The sequence below is a fragment of the Ochotona curzoniae genome, unplaced genomic scaffold (assembly GCF_017591425.1).
Source record: "Ochotona curzoniae isolate NIBS_2020 unplaced genomic scaffold, NIBS_Ocur_1.0 contig_66, whole genome shotgun sequence".
Lineage (NCBI taxonomy): Eukaryota > Metazoa > Chordata > Mammalia > Lagomorpha > Ochotonidae > Ochotona > Ochotona curzoniae.
The window spans coordinates 9,795,800-9,819,415 of NW_024466512.1; the positions used below are offsets into that span (position 1 = coordinate 9,795,800).

The window sequence follows — 23,616 nt, forward strand, 5'->3', positions numbered from 1 at the left end:
TCATTTGTGTCATTTTCTTTTATCTTTGCCTGCCTCTCCCATGGCCTTAAACTCCCATGGGAAGCACAAGGTCCTGTTTGTTCACTCCTGTACATCCTAGAGCTAGCTCCAGACCCAGCTCTTAGCATGCACTCAACAAACACTTGTTGGTTACTAAATGACTCAAGGATTGGGACTCTCCCTGGAACCCGTTTCTCCTTCTGTGCCACATACCTTGCCTGGTATGGGTTTCTGTAGAGCAAAGGCTTAGCTTTGATCATGTCTTTGTTTATGGTCAAAGGTAATATAACATAATTCAGCTTTCAAATCCTCTCCTGTATCACTTGGCCTGTAGGAGCAGTGTGACCTTAGCATGAAAAAATAATGAACCAGAAGTTTTCTTAATGTCTTATCCCAAACAAGCCAGCTATTACACCAATAGTAGCACATATTTATTGTTCCAGGTAAAAGACTATAGCAAATACAAATCTGCAATGTTTTGGTTCCAGTAGACTCAGTTCAAGTTTAAAGCAAACAGAGAATCTCTCCCTGACCACCAAGGCTTCAGTTTATGATGCAGCTATATCACATAGGAGAGTTTGAGAAGATAAGATGATAAGGCTGAAGGTATCATCAAAAGCAGGCAGGAGGCTTGGAAAAGAAGATTGTATTCTCTTCTGACCTATTAGTCTAGTGGATAGAGGAAACTGAGCTGGCTGCTCATCTGCTTCAAAAGTCTCACTGGCATTCACATGAGACCTCTGGAGGTACCTGCTGGTTGCCTCCTCACCCCCAGAGCTTGAAAAGAACTGACTGGATCAAGGGTAATTTTCACATTCTGGAGTGAAGCCCCAGAGCCATCTGTTGGTCTGTTGGGCACTTTGATAGGGGATGTGAAAACAGGTCACATTGACAGCTTGGTCAAGAGCACAAAGACCCAGAATCAGGCCTGCACATAGAGCATGGCACAAATGACCAGGGAGGCAAGATCATGTGTCCTGACCAAGACAGCCACCCTAGTCCCAACTCTCTATGTCTTTCCTGGGCCTTGTCCCTTGTGAGGCTGGCCTGAAGCTCCTGCCTTTGAAATCCATAATATCTACTCAGATCCTCCTAGAAATCTCCTTCCTCCAACTTTTTGATGTCAAAGTTCATTTGAGTGTGTTTCTCTTTGTTGTATACCACTTTCCTGTGATTATTTTCACAATTTGCCTCCACCCAGGTGATTCAACATAATGGGACCGATTTTCTCAGACTCCTCCTTAACCCTCCAGGAGACTATTTCTCCTTGCTTCCTCTAGCTCCTGGTGGCTCTAGGTGTTAGTGGATTACAGCTGAGTCAAGATCATTCTCATTTTTGCCTCTGTGTTCACTGGGCTTTCTCCTCCTCTTGCTGAGTCTAATCCTCTTCTCTCTCTTAGAAGGACATATGTCATCGTGCTTAGGGATCACCTGGTTAGTTCAGGATGATTTTGACCTTTCACTTAATTATACCGACAAAGACCTTTCTCACATCTTTTGAACCAGGAGATAGGACTCAGATATTTCTTGTAAAGGGATCCCCAATCAACTTACCACACTTTGAAGTCTCTTGAGCCCTAAAATGAGTTTACCAAATATCTATAAATAGCCCTGCAGAGTGTGAGTCACCAGATGATGCACAGCCCACAAAACAAGCTATTTATAGATTTTAAAGGATGATAAACGGATAAGGCAATTTTTGTTCTTTATGGAAAAAATGGTTCGATGGAAAAAGCCTTTTGATTTTGAAAATGCCAGGATGAAATGAAGCATTTGTTATTATACCTGGAATCAATGTCTTCTCTAATCCCTGCTGGGTTTGTACTGATGATAGTAAAGACAGTCAAGCAGCTAGTACTGCTAGCTGCAGGTGCTATATTTGGTCCTTTACATGGACTATCATATCAAATCAAATCTTCCTGGGCTTCTGAGAGTAGAATTATGATCCCCAGGAACCATACTCACTGGGATATGACTTTCTTCTTTAGAATGACTTTTTGAATATCAGGCACATGAGGCTATGGTCTGAACACAGAGATGAACTTGGAGCAGAAATCACCTACTCTATGTCAACCGCTGTCTGGATCTCATTTGATCTTTATAGTCCCTCTGTGAGAAAGCTGAAGCAGAAATTCATGGAAGGTTAATCATACCTGTCAAAGGGATTCCATGGCTGTCACCTGCTAATGCCAGAAGGACAAAGTTTCAGACAGTCCAGTGTCTTAAAGCACAGGTCTATTCACAAACACCAATGGAAACAGGCCACAGACAGGCGACTGACCAATGTAAACCAAAGATGAGAAAGTATGAACTCCTCCTGGGTGAGAAGCTGTTGGTCACGTCCCATGAGAAGTAGTGAAGTAGCCTCCCAGGTCCCTAAGGGTAAGTTTCCCAAAGCACATGTCCAGCCTCAACCCCAAGAGAGGATTTCCTTCCAGAAGCCTCACCTCTTGTCATTTCCGTCTTCCTCCTGATGACCAGGGTACTATTTACACTCCTTTACCCTTACAAGTTGAAAAGATCAAGGCCATAACCTGTCTTACCCCTTTATTCCTCCTCCTTGTGTGGCCTCAGCCACACAGTCAGCCATCAAGATAACGTCCTCAGCTGCCCAAGAGTCACCAGTCATCAAGCCCTGCCTACTTTTTCACCCTCAGCGACTCTCTCTCTCTCTTGTATTTGCCCTGAATTAGGTCCTCTGTTTCTCATCTCTAGGCTCTATCAGGTCTCCCCATCTTCTTGATTTGATCATAATGTTCCCTTGCTTTCCATTCTGTCATGGACACCCATTAAATTAATGGGTCCTGGGGGGTTTCATGGATCTAGTAAAGGAATTCTGTCAAGTTTTGGACAAATTAAGAGACACAGGATTCAGATAGATAGAACTGAAAATACCACCTGGATGGCTGCTATGGAGGACATGACTTGAGTATGGTCGAATAACACAGTCAGAATTAAGTCATTGATACGCTAAGCAATATGGATATTTCTCCTTGGGGAATGTTTTGACAGGAGGATTTCCAGGCTCAGATAGAAGGAAATGGAATTCTTATACAAATCCAAGGTCAGAATCTCATAAATTTGGTAGACAACATTTCTTAAAGTATGTGCTATGGAATGCCAAACATGAGAAGTGACGATTTGAGAAGAGAATGTTCCATGGTCAAATGCCTTTGGAGGAACCTGTGCCCTGTGCTCTTCCTTGAGGATCATAGTACACCTGAGCAAAGTAGAGCCCTCAGGGCTGCAGCGGGGAAAGCAGCCCGACCTTCTCAGCAGAGGGCAGCTCACTGCTCCCTGCCATCTGTTTCCAAGTCCCTGCCTCTTTCTGGCTCCACCCGGAAGGATCTCCATCAGAGCAAGGTTGCTGGCTTCTGTGCCCATGGAAGAACACAAAGAATGATTCACACGGTTGGAGACTGAAGGGAAAGGAGGCTCTCTCCTCTCTGCTCTCCAGTCAAACCTTCCCCAAGCAGATCGTTAGTTTTCATTCCTTGGCTCCTTCTGTAATGGTTGCTTTGATCCTGCACCTATCATAGCAGTAGAGTGAATAGTTATCTTTTCATTTTTAAATGTTTATGGCTTAAGCAGGGAGAGAGTGAGTTTTTATTTCACATGTTAAATGCAACTTTTTCAAGATCTATGTATGACCTCTACATTCTGAAACAAGCCTGCAGGTAGAGGGTGACTATGCAAAGCCACTTATAATGTGACTTTGTGGTTAAAAGTAATACAAAGTCCTTTGGGGCTTTGCGAAGTAAAGATGTGGAATAGTTTTGAAGAATGTTTGTGGCCTTCATATTACATTGGATGTGTGTGCCTGTTTCATTTATGAGAATAAATGAATTGCATATTAACTGTTACAGTGGGACACCATCCTTGGTCAAGGAAACTGACCCCTCTTCTTCAAGAAAGCCAATCTACCTGCTGGCATCAGCATCCCATGTGGGCTCTAGTTCATGCCTCAGCTGCTCCACTTCTGAGCCAGCTCTCTGTTTATGACCTAGGAAAGCAAACGAGGATATCTGAAGTCCTTAGGAGCCTGCATTCACATGGGAGACTCAGGCAGGTTCCTGGCTCATGGCTTCAAATCAGCTCAGCTCTGGCCATTGCAGCCATTTAGGGAGTGAATGAAAGGATGAAAGACCTCTCTCTTCTTGTCTGTCTGTAAAATTCACCTTTCAAATAAAAATAAATAAAACTTGTTTTTAAAAAAAGAAAGAAAGAAATGGATCCATTGTTTTTTACCTATCCTTTAGACTTTTTAGGCAATCAAAGAACCCAGAAGAAGAAAGGTCTGTCCAGGTAAGCAATTCTGTGAAAAGGAATGAAGTCACCCCAGTCTAGGGACACTCTTTATTCCCCTCATGCTGGTAGGAACAGCTATAAAAAGTCACAGGGTCTAAAATCAGCAGGACTAATGTTCTTAGGCCAGCTTCTGGTCTATCTTCAATCCAGAGATGTTTTTGGTCCAAGCCAGGAAGTGAGACAGTGAGGGTAAAACAAAACAAAAAGCCCAAACATGTAAGCTTCTTGCATCTATTGATTTGGAAGTACAACAGGATGCAAACAGCCCAGAGTGGTTTGAAGAAAGTGACTTTTGCATAAACAAGGACAGAATTTGCTGGGGTTGAATGAGAGTTGAGGTCAATTTCTGTAGAGCTTCAGAAGAATAGGAGTTTTGAGAAACATGATTTCTTTAAGCAGTGCATTCAGGCACTTGAGATAATTCAGGTACTCAAGTGAAAATGTATGTATAAAAACCCAAAAAGGTTCTTAATAGACTAGTACCTGTCAATGAATTCAGTAAGTATCCAAGCTCTTATTCAGCTTGTAAAGGAAAAATAAGCCCACAAATGTGCCTTGTGGGACTAACAGTTATAAAATTTGAGTATGTGCTTGAATCCACAGGAAGGCATATGTGCCAAATATATCCAAATCATTTATTCAGTACACATTGAATTCCCAGGTCTGGAGATGTAAGAATAGATAAGCTCATAGTCTTTGCACTCCAGGACCACAGTCTAAGTGGAGTGGCAGGTATCAGTAAATTAAAGAACCATATAGAGTGACAGAAGCAGAGATAGAAGTCTGTTCTAGATGAGGGCCAAAGAGCGGTGAGAGGTCAGAATGCCTAGAGAGAGAAGGGAGCTTCTTCTTCAAAAATAAAGGAGGATTCTGACAGGTAGACAAGAGAACTAGGAGACAATTCATGCAAAGGCACTGTGGCGTAGAGGATCCACATATTTTAGGGGATTGCCAGTGCTTATGTTTGATGAGTAGAGACAGAGAAGACACATATGGGATGGTATGGAAATTTAGGGGAGGGCAGGGTTTTTTTCACTCATTGATTCAAATAGAGTTAGCATCTCTTATACAGCAGGAAGTTACTGTCGAATGTGGCAGTGAACAGGACAGATTCAGCTGCTGCCCTCACAGAATTTTCTCTCTGATAACAAGGAAGAATGAACAAGCAAATAAACATAACTATGAGTGTGATGAAGGAAATAAGCAAGGGTACAGGACTGAGTAATGTGAGTAACCATCTACAGAGCTTGGCCTGGGAAGGCCATTCTGATATGATGACTTCTGAAGGTTGTACACTGAGAGTGTCCTAGATGGGAACAAAAGGCCCAAGTCTGGAGGTGCCTATCACTGAGGGGCCTAGAGAGGAGGAGGGTGAAGCAAAAAGAAGCCAAGAATTAATAACCAAAGCTCTAGTGTAGCTGAGAAAGGACAAAATCATGGAAATCAAGGTGAAAAAGGAGAATGAATGAGAAGACAGGTTCACCACATTTAGAAAGATGTGTTCTGAAAATAGCCATCATAATCACAGGCAGGGAGACTGTGTTGGTCTCAAGTATCTAATTTCTCTCCTCTAAAAATCTCACTTTAAGCTACATTAAGGAAATATTGTGTATTGACCTAAACCCACAAGGACAGGGAACGTAGGCGAGGAGACAACATGAAATCTTGGTAGATGGTGGGAAGTATCAAAATTCTGGGAAACAGATGGATGAATGTTAATGGACTTAAACAGACCCAAGGAAGCCAAATCCTAAAACTGGTGCTGGAGAAAACTGAGAACTGAATTGATGCTATTGAATATGGAAAAAACCCAAAGACTCAGGAACTGATGGCACCAAAGGGAGAAGGTGGGAGATTAAAATTAGAACTGATTGAACACTCAAGAGTCAATCCCCTTCTCTCACCTAGCATTAGTGGTAACTGTCCTTCCCTAGCTCTGAGCAGAAACTGGAGGCATAATCCCTGGAGAAACGCCTTGGAACGTTAGTAAATCTATGTCTGTCAACGAGCAAGGTTCCTCCTGCTTCCTGCCTTCAGTCTGTTTCCTGAACACTGACATTTTAGTCTTTGCCTTCAAGGCAGGGGAATCAAAGAGGGATCCATGGTGCATCTGACTCACCCAAGAGGAAATATCTAAAGATACAGCATGAGCAATGACCCAAATCTTGGCTAATTCAGGTCATTCCACGTGTACACTCAAAATCAACAAACTCATCAACACACTCAGAGATTTCATCAGTTTCCTGGCTTACCACTCTTCACATGTGTAGACAACCAGTGTCACCTGACTGCTGAGCAAAGATTTAATATGAATGTAGAGATCAAAATAAATGGGAAAAAAGCTACCTAGTAGAAACTGCAGAGAGAAGACAATCTCAAAAATGATCCTAACTTAGAGAGTGAGAAGACTTTTGCATCCATGATTCAAGAGCCAGATGCCTTAAAAGTGGATGAGAGCACATTCAGTATGCAAATGAATGAAGTTGGACCCCATTGTTCTTATTATACACTAAAATCAATTTAAAAATTATTAGAAACCTTAACGTAGAAATAAAATGGTAAAATTTTTATAAGAAAATATAGTAGCAAGTCATTATATTGTTGAATTGAGAAATCATGCCAGGCCCGGCACAGTGGCCTCGCTTTGAATGTGCCAGGAGCCTATATGGGCATCGGTTCTAATCCTGGCAGCTCCACTTCCTATCCAGCTCCCCGCTTGTGACCTGGGAAGGCAGTCGAGGACGGCCCAAAGCCTTGGGATCCTACACCAGCGCGGGAGACCTGGAAGAGCTCCTAGCTCCTGGCTTCAGATTGGCTCAGCTCCAGCCGTTGCAGCCACTGGGGGAGTGAACCATCAGATGGAAGATCTTGCTCTCTGTCTCTCCTTCTCTCTATATATCTGACTTTGCAATAAAAATTAAATAAGTTTTTTTTTAAAAGAGAGATCAGGCCATGTACAACACAGAAAGCACAAACAACAAAAGACAAAGCATATACATTTAATTTCTACAAAATTAAAAATGCCTGTGGTTTAAGGGACACCATCAAAACTTAGAAGAACAATTCAGAAAATTGGAGAAAATACTTGTAAATCATATACCTGAGAAGGGACTAGTATCCAGGATAAGGAAAAAAACCTCTTACAACTTAATAATTAAAAGAAAAATAGCTCGATGTTTAAGTGATCAAATAATTTAAATTAACTGCTCCTCCAAAGAAAAGCATCATTAAACTTTAAGACAATGTACTGAAAACCACAATGAAGTATTAATTCACATCTATTGTAGGAAGGTTGAAAAATCAAGCCACATGGGCCATACACTATGGCTCAGTGGCTAAACCCTCGCCTTGTAAGAGTCAGGATCATGTATGGATGTCATTTGGTGTCCTAGCTGCCCATCTCCCATCCAGCTCCCTGCTTGTGGCCTGGGAAAGCAGTACAGGATGGCCTGAAACCTTGGAACCTTGCACCCACGTGGGAGACCTGGAAGCTTCTGGCTCCTGGCTTTAGATCACTTAGAGAGTGAGCCAACAGATGGAAGATTTTTCTCTCTGTTCCTCCTCTCTTTAAAATCTGCACTTCTGACAAAAATAAATAAAATCTTTAAAAACAAACAAAAAAAAGAGATACACAATGGCAAACAAATGGAGAAATAGGAATCCTCATGAATTGCTGCTTAGACTGTAAAATGCTTTGAAATTTAGTTTAGCACCTCTTCAATCATTAAGTTTCAAGGATCCAAGAGACCAACTCCTGCTTCCTCTCTCCATCACTGGAATGATCAGTTTCTACAAGGACCAGGGCTTCGAGGGCTACTGATATGAATACAGCAGTCTCAACCTGCAGACCTCCCTCAGCCACTGCAACCCTATTCATGGGAACAGTGGTAGCTGGATGGACTGCTGACATCCACCTGACCCTTACAGAAGAAGGATCTACGAGAAAGATGACTTCAGAAGATAAATGTCAGTGATCACAGACAACCGTGTCTCTCTTCAGCACCACTTCACCCCACTGAAATCCACTCTCACATGAGCTGCAGGCCCACTGGGGCCTCTGTAGGATGCCCAACAACTGGGCAGGCAGTGTCTGCTAAAACCAAGGGAGCACACGAGACACCTTGACAGGAGACAACAAATACCAAAGTCAGCTCTTTCCAGTAAGCCATGGATTTTTCCTGACGGACTTACTTTCCCCATTTTTGTCCTGTAGAATCTAATAAGATGCATACTTTATGGTTCTGACCCCCCAAAAATGCTTAGACAAAGAGCTAGCAGTTGGCACTTTGGGTGCATACCCAAGAAAAATGAAAACATATATCCATGGAAAAGCTTGTACATGTATGTCCAGTAAAGCCTACACACTGAGCAAGTGACGAATACATAAACCAAGTGTATGTGCATGCAGTGGAACATCATCTGGCGTTGGGAAAAAAAACAATCAAGAATGAAGCACTAATACATGCTGCCACATGGGTGAAACTTGGCAGTACTGTAATTAACGTACAACGCTAGCAACAACAGCAACAACATCAGAGATTGAGGGAACTTTCTTGTTTTTTGTTTAAATATTTATTTATTTTATCAGAAAGTCAGGTTTACAGAGAGAAGCAGACACACAGAAAGAGCTTCTATCTGCTGTTTTACTCCCTAAGTGGCCGCAATGATTAGGTCTGTGCCAATCCAAAGTCAGGAGTTTTGGATCCTTTTCCTATTAAAAAGGAGCCAGGGTCTCCCACACGGATGCTGAGTGCCAAGGCTTTGGGCCATCCTGTACCGCTTTCCAAGGCCACAGCAGGGAGCTGGATAGAAGTGGAACAGCCAGGATATGAACCGGCGCCCATATGGGATCTTGGTACATGCAAGGCAAGGACTTTAGCCACTAGGCTACCACACCAAGCCCGAGGGAACTTTCTAAAGTTCACAGAGGGACAGGAATTTGGTGCACTGGTTAATATTACCACTCAGGACACCTACATGCTGTAACAAAGTGCCTGGGATGACCCAGCTTACTGCTTATGTGTACCCTAGGAAACAGCAGATGAACACACAAGTACTTGGGTCCCTAGGGAGACCTGCACTGAGTTCCTGGCTCTTGGATCTGGCCCAACCTGGTTGTTGTAGGCATTTGTGCATTAAAGTAGTATATGAGCAGTCTCTCTTTCCTTGCCCTATTAAATACCCAGAAAAGTAGACTTGAACGATAAGTTTACTTTGATGCCAAAAAGTTTGGAATCCATGGAGGGCTTCATAATACTCATTTCCATGAACTTTTCAAAGACCCCTTTAGCACCAAAATAAATTTGGCTTTTAGTTCCATTTTTCATACACTTTCAGAAATACCCCCACAGATCATTCATTTTTCATGAAACATCTAGATTAATCACTTTCTAAGAGGCAAAGTAATTAAGTGGTTGCTAGGTTGGGAGGAAACGAGGAGTGAGTGCTGATGAATGTGGGCTTTTTTTTTAGGGTGTTGAGAATTTTCTAAAATTAGTGGTGATGGTAACACAACTCTGAATACATTAAGAATTAAAGCACTGTGCATTTTAAGTGGGTGAATTTTATGGTACGTGAAAAATGTCTCAAAGCTGTTTAAAAATCTCATTAACCATAAAGATTCTGGCAAAACAACGATACTGCCAATGTTTTTGTAGAACTACCACATGTTTCTTCATCTTAGGACTCAAGAGCCTGTACGCATGTTTTCAACTTATAGTAACTTTGCGATGCCAGTTGTTCTTCAAAGGATGATGCAAGTCAATATGTTGTAACTAGAGGCAATCCAAAGTTCAGAAGTCAAGTCTTTATCCAATAGGCAAAAGTAGGTGGGCAAGCCTTTGCTTAGAACATCTTGTAACCTAACACTAGCACCCGCCTATTAACTCTCGGCACAGTGTTAATGAGAATTACGTTTGTCTTTTGAGGGGATGGTGAAGAATGAACAGAAGAAAGGTGATTGGCCAGGGTTCCCACTACACTTTTCCTTGCTGATGTTCATTTTTGGTTCCTTTGTATATGGAGTGGAAGAAAGCAAAGAGCCAATGTACCACCGTGGTAATGAGGTGAGGACAGAGATGTCCCTGGCTAGGGATGCTGCCTCTTGCCACGTGACAGCTGTGTGATCTCCGTGTTTCCATTGCCTCTCCTGTAAAGTGGGTGACCTTCATGAATCTCAGTTTTTATTTAAAGTCATAGCCTGTTGCACCAGACCCATAAATGCCACCTTTATGTTTCAAAGGTTCTTTCTCAGCATTAATGAGCGGAATATCTTCACGCTTTTCCCCTGACTTGAAAGAGAAAATGAGCAAGCATTAGGATGCCCCTGAATCACACTGGGTGCCCGAGATTGAGTCCTGCCTCTGCTCCCAATTCCAGCTTCCCGCTAATACCCTTACTGGGAGGTAGCAGGTGACACCCCAGCTCAAGTTACTGGGGCCCCTGACACTTACAATGGAGACTGGGGTAATTTCCAGGCTTCTGGTTTAAATCTGGCCCAACTCCATCTGTTGCAAGTATTTGGGGAGAAAACCATAGGTGGGAGATCTTTGTCTTTCCACCTCTTTGCCTCTGCCTCTAAAATAAAGTGAATGAAAAACAAAACAAAAATGAAAAGTGCTGTCCTTTTCTGTAGATCAAGATCTTATCCTCCTTGCCCATTAATTTAGCTTCACTTTTATGTATTTATTATTAAGTTACTCGTCAAAGCACTTTCTTGCAACTCAGCTACCACAGTCAGCAAATTAAGAACTAAAATCTCCAACTGCTGAGGATGCATTTCATTAGCAAATGAGGCTGTACTGTTTCTCAGCAAAAGTGCTCAGAGCCGAGTCAGAGTGAGATGCCCAGTTACTGAACTCCACCTTTCTGATGTGTGCTGGCAGGAAAAGACACTCATGCAGGAAGCACTGGTCAACGTTCTGGGCTCAATTTGCCCCTCTAAGTCCTCAATCATTTAATGGATCCATTTTCTGTTGTTAAGAATTAATTAATCAGTTAGTGAATTTGAAAGGCAGCATGACAGAGGCAGAGATCATTTGTCCACTGGTCCACTTCCCAAAATACCACAGGCCCAGCAAAAGGAGGGAGCTCAGGATTCCATCCAGGTTTCCCACAAAGGCACCAGGGGCACAAGCACTCGGGCGGTCCTCCACAGCCTTCTCATGTGCATTAGCAGGGAATTTGATCAGAATTGGAACAGCCAGGTCTTAACCTTGTTCTCAGGCGATACCAATAGCAAAGGGGTGGTTTAACCCACTGCATCATAACGTTGGCCCCTCCATGGATTCTTTGGGGCTATGCAGAAGTCTATTCATAACACTGATAACCTTTCATGAAGCCATTAGCAAACGTGTTTCACACTGCCCACAGATCTGAGTGAGAACACCGCTTTCTCTTTCACACACACACGAGTCAGTGGGTGCCTCTGTGGCACAACATGCCCATGTCACTCACCTTAATCTTAGACATGCATTTTTGGGTCCAACACCGCACAGCCCCAGGGAATCCTTCTCCACATTTTTTTTGCCCTGTCCTTAAAACCAAGGCTGCCGGACCCACATGGCATCATGTGGTTGCTGCTGTCCACTTCCACAATGGATACTGCATCAGCTGCTGAGAGATTTAAACACGCAGAAACCTTCAAAAAAAAAAAGGAAGAGTAATCAGCTTGGCCAGACCTCCCTGCCTGAGAGCATGAATGCAAGAGAATTTAACATTGCACAGAGAATTTTACATTACATTTCCTATAATTACCTTTTTCTTTTTTGTTCTTTCATTTGTGTCCTGTTTATAGTGCATAAAACACTCATGAATTAGATAATCATGAAAAAATGTAGATAGGTCACTGAGAAATACACAATAATAAACAGCTAACACTACCTTAATACACACACACACACACACACACACACAAACATATATGCCTAGGCACAACATGAATAAAGTGTGATGCTATTTGCACTGACAACTAAGTTTAGAGAATGAATACTGAAATTGTGAAGTATTATAAAAATGTTAATGTTTTATTCCAGTGCCAAATTTTAAATAAAATCACACCCTTATTTTAAAAACTTGGTAAGTTTTACATTCAGCATTTAGAATTTCTGCCTTTTTAGTGCCAATATTTTTTATGCTGAAAAAAAAAGAATTTTATTCAGAAATATTCCATTTCTACATTTAATTTCATTTCTTATTTCTGATGCAAATAAAGTTAATGCTGTAACTTTAAAAACACGATTTCTTATTCTCAATCCTTTAGACCATTATTGTCAAAAGCACATAAATTATGTGTATGTTTTTGTTATAATTCTGTAATTAGCGATTTTTTTTTCTGCCACGAAAGAAAAAAATTTAGTACATACATAACAACTCATGGACTATGTCCTTATTTTATCACTCATCCAAATATTTCAGGACTATCAACAGCAATGTACAGTAATAACTGAATTCAGTTGTCTTTGATATTTTGATTTCAATCTCAGAAATGCTGCAGTTTTGCCCGTGGGGCAGACATTGTGGTGCTGCAGGTTAAGTGACTTGGATGCCCACGTTCAATAACGGCGTGTCTGGAACTGAATTCCACTTCTGCTTCCATCCCAGCTTCCTGCTGACGAGCCTGGTGGAAACGTACACAGGATCTTCTCACTTGTCCTTGCCGTGTAGCTCCCAAACCACGGCCTTCTTAGCTGTTGGACTCTTTATTTAGTGGAGCATTAAACCTTTAGCAATCATGTAAATTAAAAATATGTAGTCTCAAAAACTAAAAGTGAGAGAGAAAAAGAAAAACTCATTTTTTCCTAGAATCATACCTATGACTTACATTAAATCTGTTCTCTTTGTATTAATATTATATTAACATGAGAAATGATAATTGTGTTGTAACAATTTTGCATTTTCTATGACCTTGAGAATCTATTAATACTTTCCTTTAAAAATTCTCTCTCTCTCACTTATAGGAAACACATGCTGAGTTACTACTATAGATCATGGACTATGCTAGGTGCTGAACAAAATAGACAGGGTCTTTATGGGAGTTTGCCATGTGCTGGAGAGGCAGATAGCAACCCAATGTGGAAATAATAAAAATTGCAGCTATGGTAAATGTCATGAAGGAGAGTTAGGGTGTGGTAGCAGAGTCTGGCACAGCCGTGGTGTACCAGGAAAATCTTACCTGGGGACATGACAGTTCAGCAGTAATCATGGTGGTGAACAGGTGCTAGCCATCCAAATATCTGGGAGAACATGCCAGACTGAGAGAATGGTATGAGCAAAGGCCTTGTGAGAGGAGTGAGCTTGTGGTCCGAAGGAGATTCCTGGCAGGAGCCCAGAGAGACCAGAAAAGAGTACTGGGACAAGGTTCCAGGCCTTTCTAACCAAGGGTCAGCAAATTATGGCCCATGGGCTAAACTTAGACTACTGTCTGGTTTCATAAACTGTTAGTGGTTTTAGCACGAGTATCCTCATGCCAAATGGCTACTGTCAGCAACAATAGCAGAGCTAAATTGTACCCAGTGGGAACATGAATCTCAAGGACTAAAACATTTTCTCCCTGTTCTACCAGAACCAGTTGCAGACCTCTGATCCAGGCAATGGAGGCCAGCCCTTGCAGAGCCATAGAGGAGTGTGGCCCTTATCATACCAGCTACGGGAACCTTGCAAAGTGTTTCAAGAAAGTAGTGGGCAAGGAGTAAGAAGATCTGATTTCCTGAGGCATATTCAGGAACCAAGTACATCACTGTCTTCTCAGGCTATGCCAGGTCAGACCCTCCAAACACTCCCTAGGGAACGGGGGCATTAATCTCACAGCCAGCATAAATTCTAAACCTTTCTTCACTTAGTGAATTTTTTCCTACGTAAGTTCTTCTATTAACCAGATTCCTTTGGGAGCAAATGATGGAAGCACAGAATATGGCAGTTACCAAGCACGAAGGGAACATCTTGATTCATAAACCTGCTACAAAGAGAAAGCAGTCTGCTTCACTTGAACAGGTAGTCACTGTGCTGAGGACCAGCCCTCCACATGCCTCACTGCTTTACCTGACTTTGCTTGACTTCTCATATGGGTGACCTTCTCCATTTAGTGACTCCAGGTCCAAGGTTTCCCAGCTTAGGCCTTGATCAGAAAGAGTCTGATCCTCTCAGGTGAGATTCTGATTGGTCTTGTTTGTGTCACATGTACACCATCTCTGCCATACTTGTGATCAAAGAGATGGGGTACTGTTTGCCAAGGGGTGGGCCTGGGACTGAGGACTCCAAGAGAACAGCTTTAAAGGAAAAAGGGGATTTCCAAAAAGAAAGGAATTCCAGGTCAATAAACAAACAAACAACAACAAAACCAAACAGCATGTCCCTACCCTGTTAGGGTGGTACCCACACACTTTATGAGCCACCTCTGTGCTCCTGGTCACAAATGATTGGACCAGAGATCATTCCTGGAAAAGCATACAACACACATTTGCTGAGCACAAGGGAAGCTGAGCAGCTCCAAGGTGACTGGACACAAAGATCTGGCGTGAGTTTCCTCTGAGTGCCTGCGAGCACACCAATCAAGGCACCTTACTTGAAAATACAAATGCTAAGTCAGCACAAAGGGAGAGTCAGCAGTGCTCCAACTGATGTTGCCAAGAATACCTGGCCACTTGCTCTAGATCCCTGGCTGAAGGAAAGCCAGGCTGGTCCTTGCCTATGGAATTCTGTCTTGATCAGCACGTGTTGATGCCTCAGGTATCCCGTCCTATGTCTGGAACGGGAACTGTTTCTGTGGTTGAATCTCATACAGCAGGGAACGAGCTTCTCTTAGGGCAAAGAATAACACAGACAGCAAAGGGGCCTCTTCTTTGGAAAAAGATTTCAAACTCAGTAGCAGCCAGGAACAGCTTATCCACAGGCTTTCTGGGAGAGGAGCCTTAAGTGAACATTGAACATAAGAGAAACAGTAGATTACCAGTTCCTGCTGCTGCTGGCAGTACTGAGGTTCCTGCCATGTGAGTGTGGGTAACTCACCTCTCTTTCATTTCCTCTGGAAAATGAAGCATCTCAAAAGCATCCATACATTCTACAGAGAAGCGCAACTGAAGCAGAAGCAGGTGAGCCTGAAGAGTAAGTTCCACGGGGTACCAGAGGGGAGACCCGAGAGGTGGCAGGGTCCGAGCAAGTCCTCTTGTGAGGCCTTAGGGAGCTCAGAAGCAGGCTGGGTTCACACACCAAGTGCCAGAGCATCTCAGAGCACAGTAAGGAATGCTGTCTGTGACATGAGCTCAGGCTGCACTGAAGACAATGCAAAAGCTCCACTCCAGACTCAAAGAAAGGCAGGAGGGCAGGCAACAGGGAAGTCAGGGAAAGCTTCTTGATAGAGATGACACTCAAGCTGAGTTGTGAGAAAAACCCACATAGCAGTTTTTCAGGATGTGCAGGCTGGAAGAAAAAGCCTTTATTCATGGACACACAAATGTGTGTGGAGTGTCACCAAGTGCTGAGCAGGAAGAGGCAGCAGAAAGGAGCTAGCAGAAATCCCTGTGTGTCCACGGGCTGCCACAGGCTCCACACAGCTGATGAGCTGCAGCTTCAGCCATCACATCTGTATTCCAGGCAGCAGTGAAGATGACAGGAGAACAAAACTGAAATCAGAACCCTTTGAAGATTTTCTATTTAGTAAGTTTATTTTTTATTTTTTGCTTAAATCTCATTGTCTACTCTAGCTTCAAGTCAAGTTAGGAAACATTTTTTAAAGAAAATTTATTCATTTTTTTATTTGAAAGATTGACAGAGAGAAGGAGAGACAGAGAGAGCATCTTCTACCTGGCTTACTCCACAAATGGGCACAATGACTGGTTGCTGAGCTGATCCGAAACCAGGAACCAGAAGCTTCTTCTGAGTTTTCCACATAGGTGCAGCCATCCTCTGCTGCTTTCCCAGGTCCTAAGCAGAAAGCTGAATTGGAAAGTGGAACCGCTGGGACTAGAACCAGTAGCCATCATATTGGATGCTGGTGCTGCAAGGCAGATTATTAGCCTGTTGAGCTGGCCTCTGGTTAGGAAACATTTTTAAGATGATTGACTGATGATCCCAAATTCTTCTTTGAAGCAAAATAAGGGGTGAATAGACACGGGGCAAATAACCCCAGTCTCCACCACGGTCAATAAGACAGGGAAAGCACAAAATGCACTATGAGCATGGGCCAAGTTCTGGGTCTAGGTTAGAGCCTGGGAGAGTATCCTAGAGAAGTTCTATCTATCCTGGAAGATTGCTTGGAAGGGCACACTGATTTCCTGCAAAAGGAGAAGGGAACAAGGTTCAGATGGGAGAAGCAGTGTGTGCCAAAGCCAGGGGACAAGAGAAACACAAAGCTACAACGGGGACCTGGAGGGAGAGAGCACAGGAGAGCATTTCAAGCGACGGGTGATAGGTATAAGAGGTGGCCAAGGGTAGGATGTCAAAGACCTAAAGGAGGCTGCGTAGGAGTTAGAATGAGCTTCTGGGAAGCTGTTGGGAGAATTCAAGCCAGTGGTGGGTTAACTGGGCTTGGAACCGGGGTAGTAAATGAAGGAAGGAGAGGATTATGGGAAGCGGTCTCTGACATAAAGCAGTGGCAGGAATTTAGGCAAGAGACAATAATGGCCTGGACAGGACTGATGTCAGAGGACGGGGAGCAATAGACATGTTAGGAGAACAGTCTGGAAGGAAGAGAAGTACTCAGTTAGGCCCCATGTATTTAAACAGACTCTAATTACAAGTGTCTCAGAAGGAAGGTCTATCAACATGACCTAAGATGCAAAGCTCCAGGATTTAGTTCAGTGTCTAAACTGTAAGAAGAGAGAGTTCATGTTGGAGGATAGCCTCAACTGAAAGGTAAGTTTTCAGATTCGGCAGGTATCATAATTAAAGTGTAAAACAGACTTTGGAACTTTTGTTCCTCTTTTGAGTGTATGATTAAAAAGGAGTGTTTTTAAGTTTCAACTGAGAAAGAAAATAACCAATACTTTGTGAATCAAGCCTGGGAAAAGCCCGAGGACAGGGCGGGGAATAGGCAGCAGGACTTAGTACCCAGGGCTAGGGGTCCGGCTCTGACGCTGAAGAGGGGCCAAGCAATCCCTCTGGTTTGCATCATCCTGTCACTGGTTCTTCCTGCAATACTGTTTGTGTTAGTGGAATCCCAGTGTTTTTACTCACTCACGTACAAAGCCTTAGTTGCCTTTAGATTCTTCTCCATCCACTTAATTCTCCATCAAATTCCAACAATTCTTCCCCTAAAATATCTCTTTGTCAAAAGATTTATTTACTTCTATTGGAGAGAGGAGGAAAGACAAAGAGAAAGATCTTCCATCCACTGAGCGGCCTGAACATCTGGAGCTGAGCCAATCCAAAACCAGCAGCCAGGAACTTCTTCCGAGTCTCCCACATGGGTGCAGTGTCCCAAGGCTTTGGGCCGTCCTCAACTGCTTTTCCAGGCCACAAGCAGGGAGCTGCATGGGAAGCGAGGCTGTTGGTACATGAACTGGCATCCATATGGGATCCTGGAGTGTGCAAGGTGAGGCCTTTAGCCACTAGGCTACCATGCCAGGCCCTAAATCAACCTACTAGTACTGTGCTTATGCAGGCTCTTATCAGTTCCTTCTTGGATTTTGGTAAAGGCTCTTCATGAACCCTATTATCTTGCAACACAGAGCCCACCCCCTCTCCAATCTACCACTAGTTATGTCATAAAACTGATCTCACGGATCCACCCACTCATCTATTCTGTGAGGCTATCACCAGAAGGTTAGTTGGGAACAGAGCATATAGAGATGAGAAAGTCATCTCTTTTTTTAAAGATTTATTTTATTTTTATTGGAAAGTCAGATATACAGAGAGGAGGAGAAATAGAAAGTGACGGCACTTCCCCAAGTGACGGCAACGGCTGTATCTGCCTTTCCAGACCTACCTCTTTCAGACCTGCCCTACAAATGATGCTTAAGGATTTTCACTCGGCAGAGAAAAGTAATAGCACCCATCAAAAACAAAGGCAAATGTGAAGAACATCCCAGTAAAATAACAACAGAAGACTAAATCAAACAATGAACAACCCATTGTTAAAATGACAGGACCAAATTACCACTTGTTCCTATTAACCCTGAATGTAAGCAGCTTATCCATGAAACATAACAGATTAGTAGACTTGATATAAAAACAAAACCCATCTATCTGTTGCCTATAGAAGACACATCTCACCAACAAAGATCAGCAGAAACTATATCTCATGGATGTTGATGCTTTTGTTTTTATTTTCAACTCTTCAAAACATTTTTTGCTTATATTAAATTCTTCACTGACTCATAAGTCATACAGTAGGATCATTTTCTTCAAGAAGGTTCTTGCTTTTCTTTTTCATTACTTCAGCAACACATTAGTTATTCAGTATTATGTGATTTAACTTGATGGCATTGTAAATTTCCACTTTTCTTCCTGTTAATTTTGTTTTATGGCTTTTCATCTAAGGGTATGTATAGCAACTGTGTAGTAGAGACTATCATATCAGATGTGACGATACAATAATGCAGTATGTATCTCTAATTCCAAATCAATGATGGACTCTCAATGAAACTGTTAAATATATCTTGACAATAGGATGTTGGACTCTGCCATTGTCCATACCCACACTGGTGGACTGTTTATGAAGAACTATGCTATAGTAATAACAGGGGAAATCAGTCAGGGAGAAGGGATTTGAAAAGTTCCAGAGCCTATGGAACTGTATCCTAAAATAATAATAAATGGGAAAAATAATAAAATTAAAATTTGAAAAATTATTATATGAAAATTCACATAGTTTTCAGTTTAAATGTCTGTTCTGTTGGGTTTCAGACAATGATGTCACAAATCAGGCATGAGGCCATGCAACCTCAGGTCAAGTCTCTGACTTCCGCCTTCTACCTGCAGCGTCTCTTCCTATCCACCTCATCCTCCCGTTACTCACAGACACCAGAATTCCTCTTCCCTAAGCCAAGCCATTGAAACTAGAAGCTCTCTCCTCTGAAGGAAGCCAAAAAAAACCTAAAAAATGTCACTCTCTCCCTAGAAAACTTGCATTGCACAGCAGTCCTGCCCCACACCTGGGAGGCAGGAATGTTGCAGAGAGTTCAGGAAGAATCTGGACAGACAGGGCTTGTCTGGCTTCCCCCTCAGTCTACCACCATTATTACATTATAGCCTTTTGTCCAATCCCAGTTCTCCATGGCTATCCATCCTTCATCAAGCATAAACACAAAAGTAGACATTTCCCTGGACCTTTAGATCTTTGTTTCTGAAAGTTCCCCTGTCATGTGGTAGTTTGATTAAACACATCCATGTTTTCCTCTTGTTAATCGAACTTTTATTAAAGGAATGTCAGTGTAAGATTTATGATAGGGCCCGGCACAATGGCGCAGTGGTTAAAGGTCCTCACCTTGCACGCCCGGGATCCCATATGGGCGCCGGTTCTAATGCCGGCAGCCCCGCTTCCCATCCTGCCTGTGGCCTGGGAAAGCAGTAGAGGACAGCCCAAAGCTTTGGGACCCTGCACCCACGTGTGGGAGACCCGGAAGAGGCTCCTGGCTTCGGACCGGCATAGCATTGGCCGTTGCGCTCACTTGGGGAGTGAGTCATCGGACGGAAGATCTTCCTCTCTGTCTCTCCTCTCTGTATATCTGCCTTTCCAATAAAAATAAAATAAATCTTAAAAAAAAAAGATTTATGAGAGTAAGAAAATGTATTATACTTTTCTACCCCTGTAGCACCAAAGCCAGAATCTGTTGTAATATCACTTTCCTGGTTTTAACAGGACTAAATTCATCAGTATTTCCAAAATCCACTTCTGGAGTGGTAGAGGAAATAGAAGGGTCAGCAGAAGCCAGACGAGAAAGCACTTGTTTGGCCATGTGAATGAGTCTGGATTATATCCTAAAGGAAAGGCCCTAAAAATCTGAGGCTTGAGGGTTAGGCACATCTTGTTCAAATCTCCACTTTCCCATGTATTCGCTTGGCGACCTTTGACTGCTTATTTATCTGCATCAGTATCTATTTCCTTAGATTAGTTTCCTTATATAATATGTTTCATCTCATAAAATAGAGATGCTAGTAGCTGCCCCAAAGGACAACCCTGAGAGTCTAAATGCTTCTGCCCTGCATAGCACAATACTTCCCATTCATTACATTCTTGATGTATGAGGGCCATTGTCATTAACACGACTATGGGGAGCCATTGAAGGATTTTTATGGGAGCCATTGAAGGATTTTTATCAATGGAGTAACATGATCAGATCTGCACTAGAAAGAGAATATGGGAGGCAAGAGAGGCAGAGTGACAGAGTCAGAAAAAAACGCAATAAAACCTTTTCAAAGAGACATGAAGAGGGCCTGAAATAAGGCACTAATGGCAATAGATGATGGAGGACAAATCTAGGCTATGGTAAGAAAACAGAATTAAAAGATGTGGACAGACAGGGAAGGAATTCAGGCTTGTGCATGGACTGTGGTGAGATCATTACTGAAAACACAGAGAAGGAGCCACTGTGGAAGGGAGGGCTAAAGGGTAAAACAACTAGGATTAGATTTGACTGTACGCAATAGAAAGAACCACTGCTGTACTACGGTGGCTCCAAAAGATCATCAAGGATCCAGGCATTGATCTTCCTTCTCTGCCATGCGTAGCATATGGCTTCCCATTACAAAGCTACTTCGAGATTCTAAAATAAATCCTGACTACATTCCAGATAGCTAGAGGAAGGAACAGCAAACAGCACAGCTTCCAGCTGAGTCAATTCTGTTCAAAAGATTTCCACGTGCTGCACAACATGTCTTAGGATCACGGCCAGTCACGTGGCTGCATCTAGTTGTAAGGCAGTGGAGTAATGAGTCATTTAGGTAGACTCACTGTTAGTCATGGTCAAACGGGAAATCTATTATTAAGGAATGGGGCGAATCCACAACAGGCAGGCAGAGGTCTCTGCCGGAGGAGGGACTTTTGCTAATTTAAGGTCTGGAGAGAAGGCAGGGAAGAAGGAAAGCTGAGGAGTCTTCATTGGAGTCTTTGGGATGATGTCACCATCCAGACAGGAACACAAATTTTTAAAAAGAGAAGGAAGCCTAAGAGAATCATGGAATAAGCGCAGGTTTTATGACTGAGTAGAAGCCATAAAAACGAAGCAAATAAAAAGGAAGAAAAGCGTCTGAATAGGTGATTTCAGTCATATTTAATCACTTATGGGCACAAAATAATGGCAAGATTTTTAAAGATCAATCAATAACATTCGTGTTTCCTACCCAAGTTCTGAACGAATTAAAAGTGAGAACAGGCAGTAAGTGGAGGCAGGCCAAAATGACAGCTCCATTACTGTTTCGAGGTATACTGGTAGGTGTAGCTTAGAAATGCACCCAGGAATTAAACATAAAACACACGCACGTGCAGAGCTGAACGACCTATAGGCCACCAGCAAGATCACGGCTCCTGGAAGCTAACTCGGTTAAGAGAAGGGTCCTGATTATTCTCCTTTTGTCGTTGAAATACTGGGAGGACTGTACATTCTGCCATCAGAGGCCAGGAAGGCCGTTGTGTTGTTCTTATTGGCAACAAAGCCAAACAGTCCCTGTGGAATCCGTTCCCTGTGGAATTCCTAAGGGAATGCTGCTATCTGATCTTTCCCAGAGCCGGTTCTGGTTGTTCAGGATTTGGAACTGGATTGCTCTTCCTCAGGCTGGAAGGTTTGCACAATGACCTCTCAGCACCCCCTCCCCCACAAGCAGGTCTCACATTCTCATTTCTATACTCGGGGCTGGCCTGGCTTTCTCTGATTACACACACAGAAACAGACCCACGCGGTGGCTGGGTCAGAAGGAGCTCCGATGTCAGCCACGTAACCAAAGCAGTGTCTTGGACTCTAATCCCTATGCCAGAGCAGTCCTTTTTAAAGTCAAGCAATATTTATTGAGTCCTTTATTGATTGTTAGTGACAACTTCCTCTCGCAAGACATATTTTCATAACATTCATTGAATCTCCAACTAGGAGTCAGATTAGCCAAAGGAAGGAAGAGAGAGAGAGAGAAGAATCAAATTGAAGGGCTCATACTTCCTCACTTCAGAACGTTCTACAAAGCTACAGTAATCTATATTGTGTGGCGCCATCAGAAGGACAGACATATAAGTCAAAGAAAGAGAAGTGAAATCCCAGAAAAACTGCCACATTAGTAGTCAACTGATTTTAGATAAAAGAGACAAGACAATTTATTGGGGAAAGAATAGTATCTGGAACAAACGGCGCCAGACAACTGGGTGTCTGTATGCAAAGGAATGCAGTCGGAGCCTGCTCTCATATCACACACAGAAATGAACACAGCATAGATGAAAGATCTATATTTAAGAGCCAAACTGTATAGTTCTTAGAAGAAATCATAGGAGTATCTTTGTAACTTTAAATCTTTTGTGACGTTAGACACCAGCTCCTTATAAATGATACCAAAGTGCAAACAATTAAAGAAAAATTGATAAACTGGATATCATCAAAATGAAAACTTGTGAGTCAAAGTACACCATAGAGAAGTGAAATGATAATAAGGCACAAAATGGGAGAAAAGTTTGGAAATCATATATCTGATGATTGTGTCTAGAATACATAATGAACTCTTACAACTAAACAGACAAGCCACTTAAAAACTGGTGGGCCTGGAGCAGTAGCCTAGCAGCTAAAGTCCTTGCTTTGAAATCCTGAAAGTGCCAGGATTCCATATGGGTGCCAGTTCTAATCCCAGTGGCCTTACTTCCCAGGCAGCTCTTTGCTTGTGGTCTGGGAAAGCAGTCGAGGACAGCCCAAAGCCTTGAGACCCTGCACCTGCACGGGAAACCTGGAAGAGGCTTCGGGCTCTTGACTTCAGATTGGTGCAGTTCTGGCCATTGTGGCTGCTTGGGAGTGAATCACTGGACAGAAGATTTTCCTCTCTGTCTCTCCTCTTCTCTGTATATGACTTTCTAATTAAAAAAAAAAAACTGGCTAACAATTTAAATAGATATTTCCCCAAAGAAGACAAACAAATGGCCAATACACAAAAAGACACTAAGCATAGTTTGCTACAATGAGACACCACTTTACACCCACAGAGATGGCTTCTAACAAGTGTTGGTGAGAACATGGGGAAAACAGAATCTTTATAAAATGTTGGTGAGAATCTTTATAAATTGGTGAAGTTTGGAGAATTACTTTGCAATTCCTTCAAAAATGAAATAAGATTCCCTTCTTAGATTTAAATCCAAGAGAAACCACAGATGTTTGTCCACGGAAAAACTTGGATTAAAACGGTCAC

The 23,616-nt window shown here is 42.6% G+C and overlaps 1 long non-coding RNA gene across 1 annotated transcript in view; it reads right to left on the bottom strand.

Moving 5' to 3' along the window:
• The window catches only part of LOC121164119, a 63,880-nt gene that overhangs the window by 35,671 nt on the left and 4,593 nt on the right, over nt 1-23,616 (bottom strand). The window contains exon 2 of the long non-coding RNA XR_005885026.1: nt 11,869-11,947. This is a non-coding gene — a long non-coding RNA (uncharacterized LOC121164119). The remainder of the gene's footprint in view (nt 1-11,868; nt 11,948-23,616) is intronic.